General features: G+C 39.5%; 1 pseudogene; it reads left to right on the plus strand.

The window, feature by feature from the left end:
• Nucleotides 1–3,689: 3,689 nt before the first annotated feature.
• Nucleotides 3,690–6,967, plus strand: LOC148187368 (uncharacterized; annotated as a pseudogene).
• The last annotated feature ends 1,538 nt before the right edge of the window (nt 6,968–8,505 follow it).

The following is an 8,505-nucleotide window of genomic DNA, read 5'->3' on the forward strand; positions in this document are numbered from 1 at the left end:
TACATATCTACCGGATCAGGGATCAGGAAGGAAATGAACATGTCGTTCACCGGAACCTGCTGCTTCAGGTCAACTTTCTGCCTCTGGATCCAACCTTGGATGATGAACGTGCTCCTATGTCCATGCCTGCTTTTAGTGTGATCGAAGGCCCTCCCCCATCTGATTGTAATGAAACTGAGATGTCTGGGTTGGACACGGCAACTGCAACAGTTGACCCATTCCTCACTGGGATGATGACCTCGTGGGTCCATGCACGGTCCTCCATTGATGAGTCCCCTCATCCAGACAGCCCGCGTTTTACTGCGCTACATTGAATATGAATGCGCCCTTTTACTGTTGTTCTCCATGGGAGAGGGGCTCGAGTTGTGCCAATATAATTGAAAGAGGATTTTGTTTTTTAATTCTTGCTGTCAGAAATAAATGGAGACTGCCTCCAAAGATATCCATGGTTTCGGATTTTCCATCACAACACAACACAGACAACACTAAAGTCCACCGGTTACATGCAGACACAGTAATGTGTAATGTGTAATGTCCATATTACAAGCCTTACAGCCAATAGTGCATGGATGTGTTGTAAAATGGTAAAATTGATTAATTATGATTCAAAAATATCCATTGCTCCGGCTGGCATGAAGCCTGTGTTGTGTCAGGGACTCCGAGAGCTCTCCGAGTCCTGCGGGTCCTATGCGCGTTCATTTTATGTCTGGAGCATAAGTGTAATTTATGGGGGGGATGGGTGGGTTGCAACCCACCCAATAATTTAAACCAGCCACCACAACCCCCCCAATATCATATCATAATTATTTAAAATGAATATTAGGTATTATAAACACGACAATGTGGTAGATTTTCTCAATGGCAGTAAAAAAAAAAAAACGGCGGCTTGATCAACTTCTTCGGTCGCTTTGACAAGAACGTTTAAATAAAAAAGTCTCCAGAGAGTTTGGACAGTCATCTGATTTTACCAGAAAGTTGGCAACACTCATATAGTGGTCTGGAAATCTCACGATCTAGTGTGTTTGAGGCAAGCTGACGGTGGCGTGTTCTTCATAATTCGTCCGGGTTCAGAGTGCGGGGTGCGGACCCAATTGGATGTTACACCTGCATAACGCGCCTGGGTGTGTGTGTTCACGTGTGTGTGAGTGTAGCCTATACTACATGCTGAAAAGAGGGTCACAGGAAGAAAGATCAGAGTCCAAAGTGGCCGTGTTTCTGCTAAAAACCCGCCGGACCGAACCGAAACCAGCCCAGTGTTTCTCCGCACACAAACACACACAGTGATCCACACGTTATAGCCTAAACACACGCGTACACACACACTCACGCTTGCACACACACACACACACAGTAAAAAAAATGTAAACAAAAAAGACAAAACAATGCCTGTGTCACTCAACCCCCCCAATGTTCAACTCAAAGTTATGCCCTTGGTCTGGAGAAATGACGAACTCCAAATCTTGATTTGGAAAATGGCACATTTTACATCTTAAGGACTTAATGTTTTTAATCATGGCTATTAAAAAATGCGATCTGAAAAGTCAACATCTCTCAAAAAAAAAATATCCCGTGATTTAAGGAGGTCTCTTCCCCGATGTTAAGCAAATGGGGAAAAGTCCATTTGGGCCAGTGTGCATCACGTGACACTGTAGTTCCACTTTCGGGCCACTATGTAAATTTTGCTTCAGAGGGTGGCGCACTTCCTGGGGGCCTGGGGTGCGCCCGTCCGCGTCGCAGTTTGATTGACACGATCAAACAGCCCGCCCTGCCCCCTGATGACAGCCCTCACTACTTTCTCCACATAGCCGCTGGATAGATGCCAGATTACCAGTATTAAAAATGCATTTCAAAACTGGAGTCTGATTGTCAGTAACAATGTGGGACAGCATCTCAATTTGTGGGACGTGGGAAAAGTAATGGAAATGCCTGACTGTCCCGCACAAAACGGGACATCTGGTCACCCTAATGTCATATAGATGTCTTTTATGGACATCATATAGATGTCTTTTATAGACATCATACAGGGAGTGCAGAATTATTAGGCAAGTTGTATTTTTGAGGATTAATTTTATTATTGAACAACAACCATGTTCTTAATGAACCCAAAAGACTCATTAATATCAAAGCTGAATATTTTTGGAAGTTGGAGTGGGGCTTTTTTAGTTTTAGCTATTTTAGGAGGATATCTGTGTGTGCAGGTGACTATTACTGTGCATAATTATTAGGCAACTTAACAAAAAACAAATATATACCCATTTCAATTATTTATTTTCACCAGGGAAACCAATATAACAGCTCAACATTCACAAATATACATTTCTGACATTCAAAAACAAATCAGTGACCAATATAGCCACCTTTCTTTGCAAGGACACTCAAAAGCCTGCCATCCATGGATTCTGTCAGTGTTTTGATCTGTTCACGATCAACATTGCGTGCAGCAGCAACCACAGCCTCCCAGACACTGTTCAGAGAGGTGTACTGTTTTCCCTCCTTGTAAATCTCACATTTGATGAGGGACCACAGGTTCTCTATGGGGTTCAGATCAGGTGAACAAGGAGGCCATGTCATTAGTTTTTCTTCTTTTAGACCCTTTCTTGCCAGCCACGCTGTGGAGTACTTGGATGCGTGTGATGGAGCATTGTCCTGCATGAAAATCATGTTTTTCTTGAAGGATGCGGACTTCTTCCTGTACCACTGCTTGAAGAAGGTGTCTTCCAGAAACTGGCAGTAGGACTGGGAGTTGAGCTTGACTCCATCCTCAACCCGAAAAGGCCCCACAAGCTCATCTTTGATGATACCAGCCCATACCAGTACCTCTCCTCACAGCAAAAGTTTCTCATATAAACCAGGAGTTAGGCAGAGTTGAACTCATTTCCCAATTTTGATTTTTTCGTGAAGTACAAAGATCATCAATACATTGAGCTCTTATCTTGCTACTTCTGCTAAACAGCAGTGTAAATTTGCATATTAGCTAAATATTTAGAATCTTGACATAAATATTTAACGTTTAGATTTAACATTTAGGAATAATATTTTACATTTACATTTAATATTAAACGTTTTTTTGAGTGTTACGTTATCTTTAATATATTTTTCACCAAAAAGTAAATTCGCAAATATTGCTCTAAATGTGATTAAAAAGTGACTTTGAAAAATTCAAACCTCTTTTTAATTATGCTTTAGAGTTAAATGTGGAGAAATGTTGCATATTCTTTTACCGTGAACAACTTTACAACTGGCACCCCATAGCCATAGTGACTCCAGTCACTCCAACCAGTTACATAACTCACTCACTCACTCACTCACTCACAGACAGACTTTGTGTTTATAGGCCTGGCCTCGTATGATGTGGTCTAGCCAAAAACAACCAAAAAACAAAAACAAAAGGAAGACACTTAAGCTGTGGCTAACTTTTCTAAAAATAGCCTTTTGTCATATTAGCTAAAACTGTCCCCGTACCAAAGGTGGATAGTAACGAAATAGATGTACTTCGTTACACTACTAGTTTTTTTGAGGATCTGTACTTTACTTGAGTTTTTCTTTTTTAATCAGGACTTTTACTTTTACTCTACTACATTTAAACGTTAAAAAATAGACTTTTACTCTGTTACTTTGACATTTGTTACAACGTTGCTCATTGCAAATTAAAATATAAATATAGTCAATCATCAAAGGATAAGGGCGGGATGCGCGCGGCGGTGGAGATCAACATGGCTACCTCCGCAGTTAATGTTGACGAGAAAGACAAAGAAGACATTACCACACTGATAGCATGTCCTTCGGTAGAAGACGACAGTCACCCGCCGTGGTCATACCTGGCAACAATGTTTGGCTACCTTGGGATGGGGGAAAATCCTAAAACATACAGGATTAAGTGCTTCTTTTGCCTGCCAAAGTGCCTCGAGATAAAGGCATTTAAGAACTCTCCATCCAACCCTAGGAAACACATTGAGGTAAGTGAATTAAGTAACGTTATTTCCTGCCAATGTCATTTCATGTGCCAGGAGTATGTAATTTCTTGATAAAACATAGTTTAAGCCAACATTTTAGCCTACAAATTTCATTAGCCAACATTATGTGCAAGCTATCGTTGCAAGTAACGTTAGTATCACACGTGGTGGCGTGGACAAGTATGGATAAACCTATGCGACACACACAAACAAACACACACAGAGTATTTTATTACACTTTATTCTAGATAAAATTTTGTGCAAATTGTTCTGCAGCACTGTCGTTAAAACAGCGTTAGCATCTTAACCTACTCGAAGGAGGCAGTTTTTCTCCTGCATGATACATTTTTAATATCAAGTGCTTTCACTTTTTTTTATTGAAAAATAAACGTACAAGATCTGTAACTTGAAGTTAAGCAATATTGAAAATCTGCATTTTTGTTCATAGGAGCTGCAGTGAAATAGCATGCTGTTCAATAAAATAGCTTTGTTTTTGTTTTTTAATTGTATTTGTTGTAATGCACAGCTATTGCCAGTCTGGGTCTACAGCAGATATGAAAAAAGTGCATGTGTGTATATAATAATTACCAGATACAGAGCACATCTGCAAAAGTTGGAACCAAAACCAAAACTGCATTTATGTTAACTACAAAGAAAAAAAAGGGGCGGGGCAGATGTCCAACCTCAGTGTGCTGCATGATGTTTTAGCTTGTAGATCTGCTATTTTTAAACAATTTGGCATTTTTTAAGGATAAACTATAGTTGACAGTTGACCAACTTTTTTTTTATCAATGTTGGACATGCCCACAATTGGGACACCAGGGTGGAAGTGGTTAGAACAATCCAGACCTGTCATTGTGGTAACTGTTGAATGATGTCTTGAGTATCATTTAAACTAATATTATTATTTCTTTTATTCATGTATTTGCTTGTCATCTCCTCAACTTAGTGTCTACAGTTGATGCTGAAAAAGCAACAGCCAACCATGGATACAAAAAAACTGCAATGCTCAACATTCAGCAAGTGTCATGGGCTGTGGAATAAGTGTGAAAGATCCTGCCAAGCAGCTGAAGCTGTGGAAGATGCCTGCTCCCTCCAGCTGCTACAACCAAATGCCAGCAGGTGGAACTCGCTGTTTATGGCTGTGGAAAGGCTACTCAAGATTCTGAGAGAGAAGGGAGAGCCAGCTTTTTGAGAGAGATCTGTGCAGAATTGAAGGTTCCAATGTAAATTGGAATTATGTATTTTTTATTTATTTGTTTATTTTTGCCTGCCATGGCTTCTGTGAATGTCCCTGACTTGCATCATATTTAAATGAGACTTGTTTAAAAACCACTTGACCCCTTTAGAAATGATCCCTGAGGTGAAAGTACTATGCTCCAATAAAGTCATCATTTTATACTATGTTCGCCTTCCTAATGGTTTAGTTTTCCGGAGCTATTAGATATTATTACCACTGCTAGAATGCAGTAATATGTTGAACATACACTGTCCAGTTTTCACCAACCTACCTACTGCTGTACTGTAGTAGTAGTGATGATATTCAATCGCTCAAGTAAACTAAACCATTATAAGGAGCCGTAGACAACCTCGCAACTGGTTTATACACAATGTAGTGTAAAACTTTGCTTTGTATGTTTTCTAGGTTACAGATTTTTGGGTACAATGTTCATGCATAATTGTAAAACAGTGGTTTGTTTTCTCCCTAACAGGTTCCATCCAGTTGAGCTCACTTTCCTCAAAGAGTACTACACCACCATGAGCCCTGTCGCCCAGTCCATCAACATCCTCCAAGGAGAAGCGGAAGTCCATATGGGACGGCTTCTTCTGACGATTTCCTTGCTGAGCAGCAAACTGGAAAAAATAAAGATTGCACTGAAGCACTGCAAGCTGTTGGTTGAAGCCATTGAAGTGGGCATCCAGAACCGTTTTGGTGAGATGTTAAGAGACCCTGAATTGATTGCTGCAGCGATTCTCATCCCAAAGTTCAGAATGGATCAAAGATGATGCTACGCTGAGAATCGGTAAGACAACATGAAGATCTTTAAATTAAAGGAAATGTAGCAAATATACATTAAATTACAAATTTAAATTAAATTAAATTACAAATTTAATGTACACTTATTACATTTGTGATTTTATTATTCATTTTATACATCAGTCTAATTTCGAACTAGGTTGATAGTATTTCAGCTGTAATCAGGATACTGTAAATTTAGTTTTTGAAGTTCAGGGCCTGAAAATATCTCAAGATGTCTGGAATTGTCAGAGTCAAGAAATTAAATTTGTGTTTCTCTCCTTGTTTATTCCCTGAATTAAACAGATACAGAAATTGTGAAAGTAGCTAATCTGCAAGCATACTCTGCCTTGCGTTGCAAGCTTGTAGATCTGCTATTTTCACAATTTGTCTCAACTTTTTTTCTATTATTTTATTTATTTTTTGCTAATTTTTGCCCTTTTGTTTCTGATAGTATTATTTGTCATTGTAATTGAATTTTTTCCTTTAGAGTTTTTGAATGTCATGAATGTAATTAAATTTGTCCTATAAAAATGTGCACATACCCTGGATGTACTAATGCTAGTTTCAACCTCCCTGTGTTTCAGGGTTGGACTACATCAGGGAGCAGTTGGAGGATCCTTCCATTACAGCAGATGTCGGATCTGGCTCATCTGATGAGGAAGATTTCTTCCATGCCCTGAAAAGTTCCCACAAAACACCAAGCGCCACCAAGCATCTTGATTCGTACCTGACCTACTCAACAGACGACATCAAGATACTGAAGATGTTTCCTGTGCTTCTCAAGTTGTCTGTCATACTCAACACACTTTTTTCTGCTTCTGCAGCCTGTGAAAGACTGTTCAGCATAGCAGGCCCCATCTTCAGCCCAAAAAGAGCACAACTAGCTGAGGATGAAACGCAAGTTCAACTTCTCTATCACCATTTGAACCAGAACCAGAAAGTTTGTGTGTGTAGTGTGAGTATGCATCAGCCCATGAGGATTCCCCCAACATAGTTTAAAAGTGGTCCTTAAGTTAAATTTTGCAATACAGTTTGTGCAAGACATTGTTCAGAAAAGTGGTGTGCAACTGTTCTGCAGTGATGGTGCTGTGTGTAGTAAGAATGTATTTTTGAAGTTGTATTTTTGAAGTTGTATTCTTAACCAGAAACAAGGCACCTTATTTAGTTGTGTTCTCTGAGGCACATAGGAGGCACTTTTTGTGCTCTTAGGCAGACAGACACTTTATTTATAGTTACATTCTCAGGCAGACACAAGACACTTGATTCACTCACTCTACATGTTTGCTCAGGAGTTTTTTTGTTTTTGTTTTATCATACCACATCTATTTCATTCACCTGAAAGTGAAATAAAGAGAACAAGGGGAGAACCATTTTTGGTTATTTTGCTTCTTTTTATGCATACTATAAAAATACTTTGTACTTTACTTGTACTTGTACTTTTGATACTTGAGTATATTTTTTCACAATATACTTTTGATACTTAAGTACATTTAATGTGAGCTACTTTAAGACTTTTACTCAAGTTATTTTCTTATGGGTGACTTTAACTTTTACCAAAGTCATTTTCAGTTATGGTACTTGTAATTTTACTTAGTTATTTTTTAAGTACTTTATACACCTCTGCCCCATACCCACACTGTTGCACTGTTGCCTTGTAGCACTTTTCTTTGCTCGGCATTTGCAAGAATCCACTGCATGTAAAGGAAAACAACCAATCAGAGCCGAGGAGTCTCTCATGCAGCTGGCAATCATGTCGATCACTACTTGTGAACGAGGCATCGCTGATCAATTCTAAATAAAGATTCTGTAACTGCAAAGCCTATTTCTCCCCTCAAATTATTTCTAACATTTTTAGTGATGGCAAATGCCATGAGAAGCACTGGGAGAGAGGAACTTCACATTTGCTGTGAGCCAGTTGCTGTCAGTCAGGGTCTGATTGAAGGCAGGTGTGTCTGGGTGTGCCTCCTCACTCTGTAGTTTTTTAAATATGTGCTGCAGTCAGTGCTGTGTCTCTTATTCCTTTGCATGCTCTCTCTGTGCAGACAAGGGTCCATTTAAGATGCTGCTGATAGAAGGCAGAGCTTGTGGTTGTGGTTGTCCACGGTGTTGGCTCAAAGAGGACAACCACCGTGTACTAAAGTTGTTGATGGCCTGAAAAAATGACCTGCTGTGCCGCAGACCCTTGGCCTTTATATAATTTCAGTAAAATGTAGTATAATTCAATCTTTTTTTCCGTTTTTTTACTTCAAAATAGTGTAGTAATAATAAATTAATGTCAGTGTGTAGGATTAGGCAGGATCCTGATATAGGATCCTTGTGTCCTGATCGTAGAATCCCTGCCTGAGCCTCTCAGTGCTACCTGGTGTATCTGTTATGTTCTTCCCGACCTCAACAGGGTGAAAAAGCAGTTATCTGGGTGGTTGGAATCTTGATTAAATGATTCCACTAATCTTAATGTTGCAGTGTCTGGTATAAACATCCTTTATGCAGATAGAGCAGCGCTTTAAGTATATTCTGTTTTTGAGGGCCTTG

This window comes from Plectropomus leopardus, chromosome 15, assembly GCF_026936395.1.
Source record: "Plectropomus leopardus strain MGB_pleo_1.0 chromosome 15, ASM2693639v1, whole genome shotgun sequence".
In the NCBI taxonomy this organism is placed as follows: Eukaryota; Metazoa; Chordata; class Actinopteri; order Perciformes; family Serranidae; genus Plectropomus; species Plectropomus leopardus.